The sequence below is a fragment of the Cherax quadricarinatus genome, chromosome 41 (genome assembly GCF_038502225.1).
Source record: "Cherax quadricarinatus isolate ZL_2023a chromosome 41, ASM3850222v1, whole genome shotgun sequence".
NCBI classification, from domain to species: domain Eukaryota; kingdom Metazoa; phylum Arthropoda; class Malacostraca; order Decapoda; family Parastacidae; genus Cherax; species Cherax quadricarinatus.
Window position 1 is genome coordinate 23,055,287 of NC_091332.1, and position 20,097 is coordinate 23,075,383.

The 20,097-nt window shown below is 43.3% G+C and overlaps 1 protein-coding gene across 4 annotated transcripts in view; it reads right to left on the bottom strand.

Moving 5' to 3' along the window:
- Positions 1-20,097, bottom strand: part of LOC128695988 (CTD small phosphatase-like protein 2-A) — a 455,855-nt gene that overhangs the window by 274,002 nt on the left and 161,756 nt on the right. The window contains exon 1 of one of the 4 annotated variants that reach the window (XM_070093083.1): positions 609-749. The exons of 1 other annotated variant lie outside the window; for it this stretch is intronic. The gene's annotated coding sequence lies outside the window, so the exon portion shown is untranslated. Of the gene's footprint in view, positions 1-506; positions 750-20,097 lie in introns of those variants that run through there. 2 more of the 4 variants (XM_070093081.1, XM_070093080.1) reach the window with 2 other exon arrangements.

Sequence of the window (20,097 nt, forward strand, 5' to 3'; positions counted from 1 at the left end):
ATTGTTTTGTAGTCAATATTAATTTACATAAGTAGGTGACTGTGGTTAGGATATGACAAGGTTTTTAAGGGGATTGAATATTCTGACTGGAACTGTTAATTCAATGAAATATTCCAGATAAAAGAAAATACATGATTTCTTGGAAAGTTCCACCAGATATTAATCAAGCGACGGGATTCTCTAAATCCCTGAAAATACACTTTCTCCCATCCTAAATATCAAGTATTAAAAGGTGAATGTAGAGTAGGTATGATGAACATTGTGGTAGACAACAGTGGCCAGCATCACCTACGTAGTGTGAGCGGCCGCCATGGACGCTACCAGTGCCACACTAACACATCTTCCCGCCCACTCATTTAAATCCAAATTTCTCCCGCCTCACGTCATAACCCCGTGTGACAACGACCTCAGACGCAAGACGGATACACCCCACACCTTACACGTGTACAAGAATGCAGGAATGCCTGCCATGTGCGTTCCAGAGCAGGAAATAAAGCGGTACTCACCCCAAATTTGAATGTGGTGCGTCTCCATGGATGGTAGTGGGCGCAGGTGAGCCCCACACTCACCACACACCACCATAACTCACTTAATATACATACACCTACCTACATCCACCGCCGGTTAAATCACATACACCCACTAATTCCAAACTTGACACCTGATAGCCTTATAATGTATTTCGAGGCGATAAATAGAGTAAAAGTGGAGTTACTAGACTCCAAGACGAACATAAACAAACCCAGCACTGGCGTCTGCTGCCCATCAACATTTTCTTTCCATATATAACATCTAATATATTATACTTTCACATTATACTTTAACCCAGCCCAACCCTATTATACCTATTATGTCCAGGCATCTTATGTAAGCACGGGGATCCCTATCATGACACACACTGTAGAAAAAATCAATACAAAAGGTAGTAACAGTTTTTAACTATTTAAGTAAAGTGAACGAAGATTTATGGGAAGGTGATAGGAACAACACGTGAGCTAAAAGATGAGGCACACAGACTTGCGCAAGTGATGGTGCCCACATTTTGCTGTGTGGGAGCACTCATGGCTGCTCCTGTGTCTCCCACATTTTGCTGTGTGGGAACTCACGGTTGCTCTTGTGTCCCCCACATTTTACTGTGGGAGCACTCACGGCTGCTCTTGTGTCTCCCACATTTTGCTGTGTGGGAACTCACGGCTGCTCTTGTGTCCCCCACATTTTGCTGTGTGGGATTATTATTATAATCATGGGGAGCGCTAAACCCATAGGGATTATACAGCTCCTGTGCGGGGAGGGGGGGATGGAAGGTATTCAGACTCAATTCAGGGAACTGGCGCACAGATCCAATTCCCTATATCAAGAGCCCCTCACCAGCGTCAAGGAACCTCCCTTGAAGAGTTGGTGTGGGAGCACTCATGGCTTTTCGTGTGTCCCCCACATTTTGCTGTGACAGCACTCACGGCTGCTCTTGTGCCATCCACTTTTTGATGTGTGGGAGCATTCGTGGCTGTTCTTGTGTTTCCCCACATTTTGCTGTGGGAGCACTCATGGCTGTTCTTATGTTCCCTCACATCTTGCTGTGGGAGCACTTATGGCTTTTCGTGTCCCCCACATTTTGCTGTGTGGGAGCACTCACGGCTGCTCGTGTGCCCCCAACATTTTGATGTGTGGGAGCACTCGTGGCTGTTCTTGTGTTTCCCTCACATTTTGCTATGAGAGCACTCATGGCTGTTCTTATGTTCCATCATCTTGCTGTTTTGGAGCACTCGTGGCTGTTATGTTCCTTCACATCTTGCTGTGTGGGAACACTCATGGCTGTTCTTATGTTCCCTCACATCTTGATGTGGGAGCACTCGTGGCTGTCATGTTCCCTCACATTTTGCTGTGTGGGAGCACTCATGGTTGTTATGTTCCCTCACATCTTGCTGTGTGGGGGGCACTCATGGCTGCTTTTGTGTCCCCCATAACTTGCTGTGTGGGAGCACTCATGGGTACTCTTGTGCCCCCACATCTACTTGTGCGGGAGCACTCATGGCTGTTCTTATGTTCCCCCACAATTTGCTGTGTGAGACTACTCATGACTGCTCGTGTTCCCCACATCTTGCTGTGTCGAAGCACTCATGGCTGCTCGTGTTCCCCCTTCCCTCATCTTGCTAGGGTAAGGGCCTCGTGTCTGCCCTTGTGGAAGGTGTTATGAACCACTTCATCACGCCAAAATGCTCCTCCCGTCTCCTACAGTCTGGAATGTAGAGTTTTCATTTAGGTTCCCGCAATTCTAATAATTTTTCCTCGCTATGGTTTTTTGGCTATCAGTCTAATTGTACCAATTGTAGTATATAATTATATAAATAAAATCAGACAACCAATAAATCGTCAAATACATAATTCAATAACTTCTTGAGAACTTCCGTTAGATTATCTGTCTCAGTGCTGGAGGCAACGATGTTGGCAGACGTAGGAGTGAAGACCTGATTAGCAGGTATAGGTCAGCAATAGAAATAATTAGGAGTAAGGGTGGGAACCCTGTCATATGTGGTATTTTGCCAAGGAGAGGAGTTGGAAATGAATGGTTGTCCAGGGCAATTGGTGTCAATTGCTGGCTGGACAAATACTGTAAGGAAAATGCGGTAACATTCATTGACAACTGGGACCTCTTCTATGGCAGAAATGACATGTATGCCAGGGATGGGGTTCACTTATCTAGGTCTGGGGTGGTAGCACTGGCAACTGCAGTGGAGGGAGCAGTTAGGACTTTAAACTAGGAGTAGTTAGTGGTATGGGTTTTGGCAGGAAAACAGTGAAGTCCCAGTGTAGTAATATTACGAGTTCTAGGGGAACTAGTAATAAGCAGAACGAGGTAGATATTGAAAAGCCAGGGACTTTGGGTGATAAGGACAGTAATAGGTTTAGTAGAAAAACAGAAATGAGCAGGAAGGGTAAAGAGAAAGGAGAGTCTTTCAATGTTTATTATGCTAATTGCCGTAGTGCTAGGAATAAGATGGACGAGTTGAGATTAGTTGCTAGTGCAGGTAACATTGATGTATTTGCCTTAACTGAGACGTGGTTTAATTCAAAAAGTCGGGACATGCCTGCGGAATGTCATATTCAGGGTTTTAAATTGTTCCAAGTAGATAGAAGTATCGGGAAGGGGGGTGGGGTGGCATTGTATGTCCGAGATCGCTTGAACTGTTGCATAAAAACGGGTATTAAGTCTGAAGTAACACATACAGAGTCTGTTTGGATAGAATTTTCAGAGGGGCATGAAAAACTGATTTTAGGAGTGATATACCGTCCCCCAAACTTAGATAGGGACCAAGGGAGACTACTATGGGAGGAAATTGTTAAGGCCACAAGGCACGATAATGTAGTAATTCTAGGAGACTTTAACTTTAGTCATATTGATTGGAATTTCTTGACTGGGAATTTAGAATCATACGACTTCTTAGAAGTAGTTCAGGATTGTTTTTTGAAGCAGTTTGTGACAGAACCTATAAGGGGAAATAACCTGCTTGACTTAGTTATGGCAAACAATGAATCCCTTGTTAATAATTTAGAAATTTCAGAGGAACTGGGTGCTAGCGACCACAAATCAATTACATTTAGCATTGAATGGAAGTACGATAGTAGCGATAACTCAGTAACAGTCCCAGATTTTCGCTTAACAGATTATGATGGGCTTAGAGAACACTTATCATCTGTTGACTGGGGTAACGAAGTGAGCTATCAATATGACAGTTTTCTGAACACTGTACATGCTGCTCAAAGAACGATTATCCCATATAAAGAAATTAGATCAAATAGAAATTACCCAAAATGGATGAATAATAGGCTCAAATATCTACTAGGGCATAATAAAGGAATTTATAGGCGTATCAAAAGAGATGAGGGTCATCTTATGAATCAGTATATTGACATTAAGAGGGACATTAAAAAGGGGATAAGAAAAGCTAAAAGGGACTATGAAATTAAAGTTGCTAGGGATTCTAAAACTAACCCAAAAAGTTTTTTCCAGGTCTATAGAACAAAAGTTAGAGATAAGATAGGTCCCCTTAAAAATAACTATGGGTACCTTACTGACAAAGAGAATGAAATGTGCTCGATTTTTAATAATTATTTTCTCTCAGTTTTTACACAGGAAGACACTAACAATATTCCAGCAATTAATTTTTATAGTGGGCTAGAAGAAGATAAATTATGTAACATCACAGTCACTAGTGAAATGGTTGTGAAGCAGATAGACAGACTGAAGCAAAATAAGTCGCCGGGTCCTGATGAGGTTTTTTCAAGGGTTCTTAAGGAATGCAAAATGGAACTCTGTGAACCATTAACTAATATTTTTAATTTATCTGTTCAAACAGGTGTAGTGTCTGATATGTGGAAGATGGCTAATGTAATTCCTATTTTTAAAACAGGGGACAAGTCGTTACCGTCAAATTACCGCCCAATAAGCCTGACCTCAATTGTAGGCAAATTACTAGAGTCAATTATAGCTGAGATTATAAGAAGCCATCTCGATAAGCATAGCTTGATTAATGATACTCAGCATGGATTCACAAGAGGCCGGTCTTGTCTAACTAATTTATTAACTTTCTTCAGTAAAGCTTTTGAGGCTGTTGACCACGATAAAGAATTTGATATTATTTACTTAGATTTTAGTAAGGCTTTTGATAGAGTTCCGCACCATAGACTGTTAAAGAAAGTGGCAGCTCATGGCATTGGGGGAAAAGTGCTCTCGTGGATCGAGTCATGGCTCACTGACAGGAAGCAGAGAGTGTCCATAAATGGGGTTAAATCCGAGTGGGGATCAGTAACAAGTGGCGTTCCACAGGGATCAGTCTTGGGCCCGTTGTTGTTTATAATATATATCAATGATCTTGATGAGGGAATTACTAGTGATATGAACAAATTCGCCGATGACACAAAGATAGGTAGGATAATTGATTCAAACGTAGATGTTATGGAACTTCAGGAGGATTTAAACAAACTCTATTCTTGGTCAGAAAAGTGGCAGATGCAGTTCAATGTAGATAAATGCAAGGTTCTGAAGCTTGGGAGTGCCCATAACCCTAGTACTTATAAGTTAAATGATGTAGAACTTAGCCATACAGATTGCGAAAAGGAGTTGGGGGTTATGGTGAGCAGCAACCTTAAACCAAGACAGCAATGCCTAAGCGTACGTAATAAGGCAAATAGATTACTGGGATTTATATCAAGAAGTGTAAGCAACAGAAGTCCAGAGGTCATACTGCAGCTTTATACATCATTAGTAAGGCCCCACCTAGATTATGCAGCTCAGTTCTGGTCTCCATATTACAGAATGGACATAAATTCGTTAGAAAACATTCAGCGTAGGATGACTAAATTAATACATAGCATTAGAAATCTTCCTTATGAAGAAAGATTGAAGACTCTTAAGTTACATTCACCTGTTAGACGAAGAATGAGGGGAGACCTGATCGAAGTGTATAAGTGGAAGATAGGTATTAATAAAGGGGATATTAATAAGGTCTTGAGGATGTCTCTCCAAGAGAGAACCCGCAGCAATGGATTTAAATTAGATAAGTTTAGATTTAGAAAGGACATAGGAAAGTATTGGTTTGGAAATAGGGTAGTTGATGAGTGGAACAGTCTACCTAGTTGGGTTATTGAGGCTGGGACTTTGGGTAGTTTCAAATTTAGGTTGGATAAGTACATGAGTGGGAGGGGTTGGATTTGAGTGGGACTTTCACATCAGAGCTTATTTCTTGGGTGGCATTGAAAATTGGGTTGGGCAAATGTTTTGTTAGTGGGATGAATTGTAAAGGACCTGCCTAGTATGGGCCAACAGGCCTCCTGCAGTGTTCCTCCTTTCTTATGTTCTTAGGTTCTTATTTGGGAGAAACATTTTTGTTTTTTACCCAACACTTCACTACTAGCCGCAGGGCTGCAGTCTCTTTTACATATGAATTATCAGTAACTTGAATGACTACATTACCGGACCACATCACACATTCACCATTTATTTTCATTAATATGATAAAGGACAGTCACATTAGGCTCATCTTGTACCCTATTCTTATAATCTGTTTTAATCCATCACACAGGATGGGTTTCCTGTCATGTTCCACCACACAGGCTGAGTTTCCTGTCATGTTCCACCACACAGGCTGAGTTTCCTGTCATGTTCCACCACACAGGCTGAGTTTCCTGTCATGTTCCACCACACAGGCTGAGTTTCCTGTCATGTTCCACCACACAGGCTGAGTTTCCTGTCATGTTCCACCACACAGGCTGAGTTTCCTGTCATGTTCCACCACACAGGATGAGTTTCCTTTGATGGTCCATCACACAGGATGAGTTTCCTGATAAACTGTATCACACAGCATGTATTTTGCAGGTTACAAGTAAATGGATGTTACTTGTGCCAAGCTCTGCTAGTTTGCAAGTGACTCTTAGATGTTACTAGCGTCCAGCTCTGCTAGAATACAAGAAACTCTGGATGTTACTAGTGCCCAGCTCTGCTAGGTTACAAGTAACTCTGGATGTTACTAGTGTCCAGCTCTGTTAAGATACAAGTGACTCTTGGATGTTATTTACGTCCAGCTCTGCTAGAATACAAGAAACTCTGGATGTTACTAGTGCCCAGCTCTGCTAGGTTACAAGTAACTCTGGATGTTACTAGTGTCCAGCTCTGTTAAGATACAAGTGACTCTTGGATGTTATTTACGTCCAGCTCTGCTAGAATACAAGAAACTCTGAATGTTACTAGTGCCCAGCTCAACTAGGTTACAAGCGACTCGATGTTATTATCGTCCAGCTCTGCTAGGATACAAGTGACTCTGAATGTTGAACATCAAAATGGTATACAATACCGACAGGTTGGTAGGTAAGACACATAGGCAACTTTATTCCGAAACGTTTCGCCTACACAGTAGGCTTCTTCAGTCGAATACAGAAAGTAGGCAGGAACAGTAGAGATGTGAAGACGATGTAATCAGTCCATCACCCTTGAAGTCGTAGAATTTGAGGTTGTCAGTCCCTCGGCCTGGAGAAGTTCAGTTCCATAGTCAGGAACTATCTGAAGATCAAGCGACAGTGCGGAGACTTAAATACTGTCGGAAGGAGAGGTGCAGAGTAGTAGTAGTATTAGTGAGAGTGTAGCCACTGAGAGGTCAGGTCCCTCTCAGATCCAACAGTTCTCACTTGAAAGGGTTGTCTAAGGCGTTTTCTGTACTAAGAGGCCATGTGTTGCAGTGTCTGACAAGATGAACATCAAAATGCTATACAATACCGACAGGTTGGTAGGTAAGACACATAGGCAACAGTTAGGCAACTTTATTCCGAAACGTTTCGCCTACACAGTAGGCTTCTTCAGTCGAATACAGAAAGTAGGCAGGAACAGTAGAGATGTGAAGACGATGTAATCAGTCCATCACCCTTGAAGTCATAGAATTTGAGGTTGTCAGTCCCTCGGCCTGGAGAAGTTTATTCAATTCAAATTCAAAGTTTATTCTCTATAAGGATTACAATGCTGAGTTTACAAAAATTTGGTTATTGTTTGGTTTACATGTAGTAAAATTGAGATTACAGAGTGTACCACTAGAACGCTTAGCATGGCTAGGCATTTCGGGCATACTTAGTTTTATTCTTAAATGTAAAATATTACAAATTATGAGGTAAGTTGGTATTATGGCTAAGTGACTAAATACTATTTTGTGAGTTTAGCAATGTGAATGCTTTTGTTTTGGCACAGTATATAGTTTAGTTCCATAGTCAGGAACTATCTGAAGATCAAGCAACAGTGCGGAGACTTAAATACTCCGCACTGTCGCTTGATCTTCAGATAGTTCCTGACTATGGAACTGAACTTCTCCAGGCCGAGGGACTGACAACCTCAAATTCTACGACTTCAAGGATGATGGACTGATTACATCGTCTTCACATCTCTACTGTTCCTGCCTACTTTCTGTATTCGACTGAAGAAGCCTACTGTGTAGGCGAAACGTTTCGGAATAAAGTTGCCTAACTGTTGCCTATGTGTCTTACCTACCACTCTGAATGTTGCAAGTGCCCAGCTCTGCTAGGCTGCAAGTGACTCTGGATGTTACTAGCGTCCAACTCTGCTAGGTTACAAGTAACTCTGGATGTTACTAGTGCCCAGCTCTGCTAGGATACAAGTAACTTTGGATGTTACTAGCTTCCAGCTCTGCTAGCTTACAAGTAACTCTGGATGTTACTAGCGTCCAGCTCTTCTAGGTTACAGGTAACTCTGCATGTTGCTAGCGTCCAGCTCTTCTAGGTTACAGGTAACTCTTCATGTTACTAGCGTCCAGCTCTGCTAGATTACAAGTAACTCTGAATGTACCTCCTGAGAGTATTGATATACCGCTACAAATTCCTCACTTGAATCTTGCATCTCGTACAAGGACAGAAGTCAGTAGACAGCAACACACAGCGGGTGTTAAGACAGCAACATACAGCGGGTGTTAAGACAGCAACATACAGCGGGTTAAGACAGCAACACAGCGGGTGTTAACACAGCAACATACAGCGGGTGTCAAGACAGCAACACAGCGAGTGTTAAGACAGCAACATACAGCGGGTGTCAAGACAGCAACATACAGCAGGTGTCAAGACAGCAACACAGCGAGTGTTAAGACAGCAACATACAGCGGGTGTCAAGACAGCAACACAGCGGGTGTCAAGACAGCAACACAGCGAGTGTTAAGACAGCAACATACAGCGGGTGTTAAGACAGCAACACAGTGGGTGTCAAGACAGCGACACAGCGGGTGTTAAGACAGCAACACACAGCGGGTGTTATGACAACACACAGCGGGTGTCAAGACAGCAATACACAGCGCGTGTTAAGACAGCAACATACAATGGGTGTTAAGACAGCAACACAGTGGGTGTCAAGACAGCAACACACAGCGGGTGTTAAGACAACAACACACAACGGATGTCAAGACAGCAATACACAGCGGGTGTTGTTACATTAGCATGTCCATATGCGGTTTCTCGAAAATATCGTTTTCTGTTTTTGTGAGAAAAACACTAATGATGGAAGGTTTCGCCCAGGGTGAGTCAACTTACTATATAACACATTACTGACTCATGATATATTAAACACCTTAAACTTCACACTCATGTCACCTACAAAAAAAAAATCAATATTCCGATTTTTCGCATTCCCAAATTTACCTGCTTTGTGGGATCAGTACACTGACTTTTCTATCAGAAAAAGATTCGTCTGTAAAAACTTGTATTTGTGGTCACAGTGGTGCCTATGCTAACCTTCCTATGATGTAGAAATATACCTAGTTGGATGAATCTTATTGTGGCTAGCTGGTCTAGTGGCTAACGCGACGGTCTGGAGTTTTGAGACTCTCTGATCGCGGGTTCTACCCCACCCGTGGTATGGTTTGTTTGCAGTCGTGTCATTACGATTTCATGAGTCAAGTTTTCTATCAGTAAATGCCATCATTTGAGCTTGAATTACCAGAGCGTTAGTAAGACGGGAAGGGAAGAAGGATGGGTAAGGATGGAAATGTAGGAAAAGGGTGGGTGGGGGAGAGGAGGTGGGATAATAAAGGTAAGTGGCCTAATCACTTTGGAGCATTTGAATACAGGTGTGTGTGTGTGTATTGTTCTTCATGAATACTTAAATTTCATAGGATGGGGTATACCCCACTTCCCATCAGCGTACACAGTTATACCAGCTGTATACTTGCATGTTGCTGAGTTGGAAGGAGGTATACTTCTTGCAACTGCTATTTTCTTCCCTCGCAAGAGGAAGGTTCTAGGGCGTTTGCTGAAGGTTCTGTTTGAAAGGCGCTCAATGGGGTTTGGCTGCTTTCCTAGAGTTGTTGGTTGGCTTAGCTGTTTCTGAGGTAGTGTCCTGTATAGGGTGTTTGCAAATGATACAAGGTTAGTTGTGAGCCGTAGATTGTTTCAAGTAGTCTCCATAAACTGGGGTATTATTATCCTTGGAGGACATATAATGGTTCAGGTGTTACCCAATCTTCTATCTCTTGGGCAGATCACTCCCCATTATTTAGTGTTTTGCGACACTAGGAGTTTACTTTAATCCTCATTATAGAGATTAAAGTTTTCTTGACTTATGATGAACATGTTAAAATCAGCCTTAATGGCTCTCGTGTAGTCGATAGGCGTTAAACCTCATTAACCAAGAGGCAAGAAGGATATATACACAGAGATGTATGTTCAGTGTATAGACACTGTGCGTGATTCTTGTAGGATTGTATGGTCCAGTGGGTTAGAGCGTCGTGAATTTTCGCTCAGATCAGAGGACCCCTCAAGGAAGGTTCCTTGATGCTGGTGAGGGGCTCTTGATCTAGGGAACTGGATCTGTGCTCCAGTTCCCTGAGTTAAACCTGAATACCTTCCATCCCTCCCCCAAGCACTGTATAATCCTATGGGTTTAGTGCTTCCCCCTTGATTATAATAATAATCAGATCAGAGGAAGATGGTCCAGGTAAGGAAGAATGGACGGAAGAGTAATGTAAATGCATGGAACATGATTGGGAGAGCAAACTAGGCCTCGGTTCGTAATTTAGAAATTGCTGATAAGTTCCTGCTGAAGAACTGGGACAGAAAATTTAAAAAAATGGAGTGTCTACCCACTGAGCATCCTTGAGTGGTGGTAAACAGATGACAGGCAGCCTTAATGACCCTCGCGTAGTAGATGGGCTTTTAACTTCCATTAACCAAGCAGTGAGTCACAACCAGTTCTCTCAGCTTCCTGAACGGGCCAGATGTTGCCTAGTATGGTTGACAAGTTCAACCATCACCTCTCATTTACTGTACTAGCCACGCTGGGAAAAAGTAATCGACCTTGGTGAGTAGGAAGCATGGCTCTCAGTATGCACACTGAGCAAACAGCACCAGGATCAGGTAGTATTTAGATGAGGGACTTAATTCAGGGCATGGCTGATTGATTTTTTAAAACTTGATTTTACGTCAGCTCGTTACAAGACGGAAATGGTACACTACAAGGCAACAATGGTACACTGCAAGGCAACAATGGTACACTGCAAGGCAACAATGGTACACTGCAAGGCAACAATGGTACACTGCAAGGCAACAATGGTACACTGCAAGGCAACAATGGTACACTGCAAGGCAACAATGGTACACTGCAAGGCAACAATGGTACACTGCAAGGCAACAATGGTACACGGCAAAGCAACAGTGGTACACTGCAAGGCAACAATGGTACACTAAAACACAACGGTGGTACACTGCAAGGCAACAATAATGCATTACAACACAATGGTATACTACAAGACAACAATAGTACACTGTAACAGAGTAGGCTGACCCGGCAGCTTCTACCTGTCATGCTTCCCCAGTTGGCCAGTAAGCTGACCAGTTAGTTGGCCAGTAAGGTGACCAGTAAGCTGACCAGTTAGTTGGCCAGTAAGCTGACCAGTAAGCTGACCAGTTAGCTGGCCAGTAAGCTGGTCAGTAAACTGGCGAGTAAGCTGACCAGTAAGCTGACCAGTTAGCTGATCAGTAATCTGGCCAATAAGTTAACCGGTAACCTGACCAGTTAGCCGACCAGTAAGCTGGCCAGTAAGCTGGCCAGTAAGTTGACCAATAAGCTTGCTTGGCCAGTTTAATATCACAAATTCGAGATAAGTCATAAGGAACTACCCGCTACGTTCCTAGACCACGGTTCGAGTCTCCATCCATTCTTCTGGTTATCAGTACCGCGAGTTTTATACACTGAAGCCACATATGACCCTTACAGGTTTAGCGCTTAACCTAATTATAATAATCTGAAATAATCGCTTCATTTGCTCACATTCACTCTTAAAATTATTTCAGCTGAACACGCGCGTGAATCAACATTTTTTTTTTTTTTTTGGGGGGGGGGCCGACTCGTCCAATAATGATTAATATTTTAATAATTACCCATTAATCATAAATGATGCCATACATGTTTATAATATGCGCTCATTAATCACTAGATGCCATTTATTTTAACAATCTTTGTGTCAATCCTCGTGTTATTTGCTTCGAGCACTGACATACATGCAACTCAAATATTGGGCGAGTGGAATTATGTCATCCACTGATAAGTACTGCATCGTGATTATTATTATTATTATTATTATTATTATTATTATTATTTTTATTATTATTATTATTATTATTATTATTATTATTATTATTATTATTATTATTTTTATTATTATTATTATTATTATTATTATTATTATTATTATTATTATTATTATTATTATTTTTATTATTATTATTATTATTATTATTATTATTATTATTATTATTATTATTAATTGCTGTTGTTACTCTTCTTCCTCTTATTCTTCTTCTTCATCTTCTTATAATAATAATATAATAAGGATAATTATTATTATTATTATTATTATTATTATTATTATTATTATTATTATTGCGTTCATAGGGGAGCGATAAATTCGGATGGGTCATGCAGCGTGTGTAGTTGGGCTGGTAGGCGAAGTGGGTATTTTTTTGTTAAAGAACTATGGGATTTTGTATTTGTGTTTATTTGGATGCGCCTCTCGCATTCCCTAAGTCGTTATGTCGATTTCATTTTAAGTTGACTCTTAGCATGTTGATATAAGGTGAAGTAGCGTGGACTCGTTTGCGCAGCAGGAGATTGTCACTGTTGTTACTTTAAGTATTCTTCAGTGGCAGCGCCTTGCGTTACTCAGCGCTGTATGAGATTGTGTTCGGATTTTTAACCCCGGAGGGTTAGTCACACAAGATAATCCAAAATATTCAGTGCGTCATCGAGGACTGTCTTATTTCCATTGGGGTCCTTAAATCTTGTTCCCCCAGGATGCGACTCATACCAGTCGATTAACAACCAGGTATCTACTTGCTAAGTGAACGGGGTCAGCAGGTGTAAGGAAGCACCTGCAATGTTTCCACCCGTCCCAGGGAATGAACCACGGATACTCAGTGTGTGAAGCAAGAGCGTTGTCTACCAGGCCATGGGACACCCCACGAGGAATGGTGGGTTTAACACTTAGCTTTGATAATAATAATAATAATCCTTGATGTTTATTCAAGGCATTGAATCCCAATCTTTGTGTCAATTTTATTTACATTTTATTCCCTACGTTCTCTATGACCCCCTATGGGTTTTGCTTTTTTTTTCCATGAATATAACAGTAACTGAAGGGCGAGGGCTGTTGTTTGTGTAGTTAGCGAGTGTAGTGTTGGGGAGAGTTAGCGAGTGTAGTGTTGGGGAGAGTTAGCGAGTGTAGTGTTGTAGAGAGCTAGCGAGTGTAGTGTTGTGGAGAGTTAGCGAGTGTAGTGTTGGGGAGAGTTAGCGAGTGTAGTGTTGTAGAGAGCTAGCGAGTGTAGTGTTGTGGAGAGTTAGCGAGTGTAGTGTTGGGGAGAGTTAGCGAGTGTAGTGTTGTAGAGAGCTAGCGAGTGTAGTGTTGTGGAGAGTTAGCGAGTGTAGTGTTGGGGAGAGTTAGCGAGTGTAGTGTTGTAGAGAGCTAGCGAGTGTAGTGTTGTGGAGAGTTAGCGAGTGTAGTGTTGGGGAGAGTTAGCGAGTGCAGTGTTGGGGAGAGTAAGCGAGTGTAGTGTTGGGGAGAGTTAGCGAGTGTAGTGTTGTGGAGAGTTAGCGAGTGTAGTGTTGTAGAGAGCTAGCGAGTGTAGTGTTGTGGAGAGTTAGCGAGTGTAGTGTTGGGGAGAGTTAGCGAGTGCAGTGTTGGGGAGAGTAAGCGAGTGTAGTGTTGGGGAGAGTTAGCGAGTGTAGTGTTGTGGAGAGTTAGCGAGTGTAGTGTTGTAGAGAGCTAGCGAGTGTAGTGTTGTGGAGAGTTAGCGAGTGTAGTGTTGGGGAGAGTTAGCAAGTGTAGTGTTGGGGAGAGTTAGCGAGTGCAGTGTTGGGGAGAGTAAGCGAGTGTAGTGTTGGGGAGAGTTAGCGAGTGTAGTGTTGGGGAGAGTTAGCGAGTGCAGTGTTGGGGAGAGTAAGCGAGTGTAGTGTTGGGGAGAGTTAGCGAGTGTAATGTTGGGGAGAGTTAGCGAGTGTAGTGTTGGGGAGAGTTAGCGAGTGTAGTGTTGGGAGAGTTAGCGAGTGTAGTGTTGTGGAAAGTTAGCGAGTGTAGTGTTGTAGAGAGCTAGCGAGTGTAGTGTTGTGGAGAGTTAGCGAGTGTAGTGTTGGGGAGAGTTAGCGAGTGCAGTGTTGGGGAGAGTTAGCGAGTGTAGTGTTGGGGAGAGTTAGCGAGTGTAGTGTTGTAGAGAGCTAGCGAGTGTAGTGTTGTGGAGAGTTAGCGAGTGTAGTGTTGGGGAGAGTTAGCGAGTGCAGTGTTGGGGAGAGTTAGCGAGTGTAGTGTTGGGGAGAGTTAGCGAGTGTAGTGTTGGGGAGAGTTAGCGAGTGCAGTGTTGGGGAGAGTAAGCGAGTGTAGTGTTGGGGAGAGTTAGCGAGTGCAGTGTTGGGGAGAGTAAGCGAGTGTAGTGTTGGGGAGAGTTAGCGAGTGTAGTGTTGTGGAGAGTTAGCGAGTGTAGTGTTGTAGAGAGCTAGCGAGTGTAGTGTTGTGGAGAGTTAGCGAGTGTAGTGTTGGGGAGAGTTAGCGAGTGCAGTGTTGGGGAGAGTAAGCGAGTGTAGTGTTGGGGAGAGTTAGCGAGTGTAGTGTTGGGGAGAGTTAGCGAGTGCAGTGTTGGGGAGAGTAAGCGAGTGTAGTGTTGGGGAGAGTTAGCGAGTGTAGTGTTGTAGAGAGCTAGCGTGTAGTGTTGTGGAGAGTTAGCGAGTGTAGTGTTGGGGAGAGTTAGCGAGTGTAGTGCTGGGGAGAGTTAGCGAGTTTAGTGTTGTGGGGAGTTAGCGAGTGTAGTGTTGGGGAGAGTTAGCGAGTTTAGTGTTGGGGAGAGTTAGCGAGTGTAGTGCTGGGGAGAGTTAGCGAGTGTAGTGATTGGGAGAGTTAGCGAGTGTAGTAGTGGGGAAAGTTAGCGAGTGTAGTGTTGGGGAGAGTTAGAGAGTGTAGTGTTGGAGAGAGCTGAGCACTGAGAGACCTCAGCACAGAGGAGGAAGTAGCCCCAGTATTGTTTTTAGTGATTTTTATGCCATGTCTCTTTTGTCAAGAACGTTCCTGAGAAGTTTACGTGTTTGAGAGGATTGTTTCTATTTTCCCATTTGTAATATATGAAGTATTTTTTGAGCTGTTTGTGCCAGGCTGTGTACAACTAACCCAGCAATGAGCACTGTGTTACTTCGACAGAGGACGACTACTAGTTAAGCTCTTATGAATGAGACCTTTTCAAAGGTGTTAGGTGCCCATCAGACATGTAGCAAGGTTGACACAAACTCTCAGTGATATGAACCTTGGTAAATGATACCCACAACTGGTTTTAAAACACAGCAGTATTCCAGCGTAGAGAGAACAAGCGATGTGAAGAGAATCATCATGAGCTTTGCGTCCCTAGATTTGAAGGTTCTCATTATCCATCCTATCATTTTTCTAGCAGATGAGGAAGATGCATTGTTGCGGTCTTTGAAGGTGAGATCCTCTAACATTATCACTCCCAGATCTTTCACATTAGTTTTTCGCTCTATTGTGTGGTTAGAATTTGTTTTATACTCTGATAAAGTTTTAATTTCCTCAAGTTTTCCATATCTGAGTAATTGCAATTTCTCTTCATTGAACTTCATGTTGTTTTGAGTGGCACATTTGAAGATTTGGTTGATGTCCGCTTGTAGTCTTGTAGTGTCTTCGATGGAGGACACTGTCAATGCAATTCGAGCGTCATCCGCAAAGGAAAACACGGAACTATGGTTTACATCTCTGTCTATGTCAGATATGAGGATGAGGAACAGGATGGGAGCGAGTACTGTGCCTTATGGAACAGAGCTTTTCACTGTAGCCGCCTCAGATTTTACTCTGTTTACTGTTATATTTTGTGTTATATTTGTTAGGAAGTTGTAAATCCATCTACCAACTTTTTCTGTTCTAATTTGTCACGCATTTTGAGAGCTATTACACCATGGTCGCACTTGTCGAAGGCTTTCGTAAAGTCTGTGTATACTACATCTGCATATTGTTTATCCTCTAAAGCGTCCGGGACCTTGTCATAGTGGTCCAATACAGACACACAGTTACGGCGATGGACTATGATCACAACCTCTACACGCGCTCTGCTATGAATTTAATGACTTGGTAATTTTTAACATGTCTTTTAATTCCTCACTTTTATGACAAAATTAAACTTATAATTCGAATAATTTTGTAATTATGGAAGTTTTATTTCACCTCCTAGATCTAATGACAAGTATAGAAGTTTCTCGAAAATGTTACCACAATAATTAAGCTTTTTAACAAGAGATATCTAAACACACATATACATACACATACATATGCAAAAATATATATACATAGAATATAGAATTTGAAGAAAACACTGGAAGCGTTAATGAAGGGATGTTGAGTATCACGTTAAAAAAAAAAATGAGTTAAATGAGGATAGATTGTATACAGGGAGGAGGGAGGGAGGAGGTGAGGGAATGTGGTGCTGTCAGACAAGGACAGGGAGAGAAGGTGAAAGGTTCACCAGGGGTTGAGCAGGATGCCTGGTGCCCGTGAGGAAGCAGGGTCGTGGTAGACCTGCTAAATGAAGATTTTTTTTTTCGGATCATTAATTTCTGAGGGTTTAATAATCCAGGATAATCCAATAAAGCCAACGTTATCAGACTGATAGCTTACCTTTTTGAGATCCTCTAATCCTCTTCCCCCACCCAGATACCTATTTACTGTTAGGTGAACTGGGGGCAGCAGATGTAAGGAAACATGCCCAACGTTTCCATCTGTGCCGGAGATCGACCTCCGGGCCTCAGTGTCTGAGCTGAGACTCCTACTAATTGAGTCATAAGCACTCACGAGCCCCCGGAATCAGGTATATGGGATAGCCCAGCTAGTGCTTGCGAGTAACATACACGAACAGTGTGGAAAAACTGAAGCTGTGTGGCTCAGCACCTCTGTGAGTCATCAAGCTCCCAAGGAAACCGTGGTCTTGAATGTCATCGTGGACTGTGTACTGGCAGGTTCAAGCGTATCATTATTTAAGTGTGTTGAAATGGCACTAATAAACCTGACAGTTGGGACACCTTAGGCAGAAGGAAGACAGGTTATTAACATTTACAAGTTCATTGTTAAGGGATGTTGAAGAGTGTGGAAGAGTGACCAGAAGGCAGTAATGTGTTATTGAGTAGTGAAACCCGAAGTAGTGATAGTGTCGCAACCCCACAGTTACGTGAGGACCAGCCCCCATGTCACCACCATTATGTGAGAACCAGCCCCATTTCACCACCATTACGTGAAGGACCAGCCAACATGTCATCCCCCCATTATATGAAGCACCAGCCCCATATCATCCCCATTACATGAAGTACCAGCCCCACGTCATGCCCCCATTACATGAAGCAGCAGCCCCATGTCATCCCCCCATTACATGAAGCACCAGCGTCATGCCATCTCCCCCACAGCTAGAAGGACCAATCCCCATGTCCTTACCCATCCCTCTCCCCGCTATTTCAAGGATCAGGCCCAGTGTTACACATCTTCCCTCCCCCACCCCCCGATACTTTAAGGATCAGCCCCTGTTACACCCCTTCCCTGTTACTTTAAGTATCAACACGTGTTACACCCATTTCCTGTTACTTGAAGGATGAGCCCTGTATTACACCCTTCCTCTGTTACTTGAAAGATCAGCCCTTGCTACACCCCCGTTATTGAAGGACCAACCCTGTGTTGCACTAACCCTCCACATGTGAAGATCAGCCCTCGTGTTATACCATCCACCACAAGTGAAGGACCAGACCTCCTGTTATATCATCCATCACACGTGAAGGACCAGACCTCGTGTTATATCATCCATCACACGTGAAGGACCAGACCTCGTGTTACACCATCCATCACACGTGAAGGACCAGACCTCGCGTTATACCATTCATTACACGTGAAGGACCAGACCTCGTGGTATACCATCCATCATACGTGAAGGACCAGACCTCGTGTTATACCATCCATCACACGTGAAGGACCAGACCTCGTGTTATACCATCCATCACACGTGAAGGACCAGACCTCCTGTTATACCATCCATCACACGTGAAGGACCAGACCTCGTGGTATATCATCCTCCCAACATTAAAACCAATAAGAGGTAATGTATTCGGTGGCAACGGGATCGCAGAACAATAACCAGTTCTAAAATATCACACTGAGTGTGCTGAGCTGGGTGTGCGTGATTTACAATACACTAGTAATAACTTTGTTTTCTTAACAATGCCACAATGGTCAATTCTTACAGAAGCTCGCTGCATTTCGGTCTATTTTAAGCCAGAAACTGAACTGTACATGTCAAGATATTTGGCAAGAAGTACTGCTTCAAGGAATGCCATGATACGATTAATTCACTGATTTTACGTTAATCATATTTAGAGTAACATGTAGCCTTTAAGCAAACACACCGGTCAAATTTTGAAGCTATGCAGCTATATACACTGTAAACAGAGCATTTGAGGATAAGAAGACCGTATATGGTTCCAAGGCTAGGCTGGCCTTCAAGAGTTCCCCAGACTAGGTGAGTAACCTTAGCGTGCCTGCCGACACCTCCATCAGGTGTTCACACTAGCTTCTAATAGTCCTAACAGGATTATCCTCATTTGCACTCATCACTGTTTATATTTAACACTCAAATGTGTTAGTATCACTGGACATATACTTTCGAATTTAAATAAATGTTAAAATTAACTGGTAAAAATGGAAGCAAGAAATCGTTAATCAATATTCCAGACACCTAACTCAAACGTTATATGTTATCAAATATAAAATTAAAGGCAATACTTTTTCGGAGGCGATTAAATTGCTACGATTATGCGTTGGACTGCTAATTTGAAAGCAGAATATCGAGACTCGAGGAATTTGCACATTTCTCGGGCATTTACGCGTCCTGAGTAACACCAACATCTTGTAAATTATGGACCCACAAAATGACGAGAACGTAATTAAATGGTAACAATATGTGAGAAGTTGTGTGGTGTGGGGAAGCAGGAATGTGAGGAGCACCAGTGTCCTCATCATTGATCGTTGCTTGCGTCACATCTCCACCCCCGTAACTCTGCCACCCCCTGAGAGCGTGATGATACCACCCCCGTCACTGCCACCCCCTGAGAGCATAATGATACCACCTCCGTCACTGCCACCCCATGAGAGCGTGATGATACCACCCCCGTCACTGCCACCCCCTGAGAGCGTGATGATACCACCTCAGTCACTGCCACCCGGAGAACGTGATGATACCACCCCTGAGAGCGTGATGATACCACCCCCTGAGAGCATGATGATCCCACCCCTTGAGAGCATGATGATACCACCCCTGTCACTGCCACCCTCTGAGAGCGTAATGATGCCACCCTCTGAGAGCATAATGATGCCACCCTCTGAGAGCGTGATGATGCCACCCTCTGAGAGCGTGATGATACCACCCTCGTTACTGTCACCCCCTGAGAGTGTGGTGATACCACCCTCATTACTTCCATACCCTGAGACCGTAATAATACCACCCTCGTTACTTCCATCTCCTGAGAGCGTGATACCACTCGTTAATGGCTTCCTATGAGAGCGTGATGATACCACTCGTTAGTGGCTTCCCATGAGAGCGTGATGATACCACTCGTTACTGCCATGCCCTGAGAGCGTGATGATACCACCCTTGTTACTTCCATACCATGAGTGTTGACACCACCCCTGTCACTGGCACCCCTGAGAAACGTTTTACCACCCCATCACTGCCACCCTCTGAGCGTGCTAACACCACCCCATCACTGCACCCATGAGAGCGTGCAAGCACCACCCCTATCACTGTTGCCCCCTGAGCGTGCTAACACCATCCCATCACTGCACCCCCTGAAAGGGTTCAGACACCACCCCTATCACCCCCGAGCGTGCTAACACCACCATTGTCACTGCCAACCCCCTGAGCGTGCTAACACCACCCTTGTCGCTCCCCTGAGCGTGCTGAAGTATCACTTCCTTCCCTTTGCTCACTCTCGGACCACCTGAAGTACCACTCCCGAGTTTCACAACTCAGCCATATTCCATGACT